The sequence below is a fragment of the Martes martes genome (assembly GCF_963455335.1).
Source record: "Martes martes genome assembly, chromosome: 12".
Classification (NCBI taxonomy): domain Eukaryota; kingdom Metazoa; phylum Chordata; class Mammalia; order Carnivora; family Mustelidae; genus Martes; species Martes martes.
Window position 1 is genome coordinate 35,372,406 of NC_137900.1, and position 1,763 is coordinate 35,374,168.

Here is a 1,763-nt window from a genome sequence, read left to right on the forward strand (position 1 = left end):
TAGTAGGTACTTAAAAGATAGCTAAACACCTAAGCAAGAGTAACCTGCCTTTCATTTAAGATTAACTTGCTGAAGACCCCAAATCAATTTTTTATGGGAAGTAAGAATTAACCTTTGAAAAAATGAAACAAAGTATATGCATGCATTAAAAAAACCATTAGAATTTGTTTTGATTCTCAATGGGATGAAGTCACAATTATTTCTCCACCAAATAAACACTTTCCTTTCTATAACTCATATGAGAATATGTGAGAATATCTCCTAGCACATTCTAATAAAAGTTGAATGAGATAATTAATAGGTCTTCTCTATAGATTGGTTTAATACTCTGGAATCCACTGATTCAATACACTGGAAATTATAAGGCATTTAATGGTTAAGTATGTGATAAGTTACTTATTACTCCAGATAATTTTGTCCTGGGGCTTCCACGTGTAAGCCACTGCATCTCCCCAGTAAACCCTCTGGTCTACACACTAACATCATTGGCTAACACACAGATGGCATTATCATATGCTGTCATAAATTGTTATAAATGGACCTGCTGTCTTCTTTACTATCTGAAACGATTTCAGCAAACTAAGGTGAAGAAAATATTTACAAAATCGTCTCCTTTATATTTTTCAATTTTAATATAACAATTGCCTGCAGCTGAAAAGGATTTGAAATATTAGTATGTTTGTAACATGGCTGGAAAAGGTAAAAAATTACTTATCCTAATAAAATTATTGTAATGGAGTGTTACATTTCTTTCTGAGTTATTGACAATCCTGATTAAAAAAAGGAAAATGCCCGCCTAAAAGAAACAAAGATTTTTTAAAAAGAGAAAAAACCCCTTTCAGTTACAGAAATTCATTCTTTTTTTTTCTTTTCTCTTCTCTTTTCCTTCTTCTTCTTCTTCTTCTTCTTTTTTTTTTTTTCAGTTGTTACTTAAAATCTTATGGGTCAATAGGACCAAAAGGAAAAAGGAGCTCGGTTTCCCATCCACTTGTTTTTGTCTTCAAGTTTTCCACTTCTAATACTACAAAAATTGTTATGGAAAAGGAAGGAGGAAGGTTCGGAAATTTTACCTTTTGGTTTATCAAGTTAAATAAACCTGGGTTGTCCATTTGTCAAAAGGTGAGTAAGAAAGTTGATATAAAAAGTACAAAAATTAACATACTAATGTTTGAAACGTTTTTTAAAAAATTTTTATTATTTTATTTTTTTTTCTTTTTAAAGATTATTTATTTATTTGACAGAGATCACAAATAGGCAGAGAGGCAGGCAGAGAGAGAGGAGGAAGCAGGCTCTCCACTGAGCAGAGAGCCTGATGTGGGGCTCGATCTCAGAACCCTGGGATCATGACCCGAACCGAAGGCAGAGGCTTTAACCCACTGAGCCACCCAGGTGCCCCCCAAAAGTTTTTTAAATGCCACACATAAAAAAGTGCACGCATCATAAGTATACAGCTTGATGAATTATCACAAGTATTATCATCAAGATAAAAAAAATAGAGCATAACCAACATCCCAGAGGTTCCCCACCTTTTCCCTCCCAGTTGCTCTGCCCCCCTTCTCCTCCTCAAATGTAGCCATTACTTTGACTTTTAACATCGTATAATAATTTTATCTATCATTAAAATGGAATCATACAGCATGTGTTCTTTTGTGTCTAGCTTCTTTCACTTAACACTGTATTTGTGATATTTAGCCATTCTATTTTTAAAAAGATTTTATTTATTTATTTGAGAGAGACAGAGAGAGTGAGCAAGTGAGCATCAA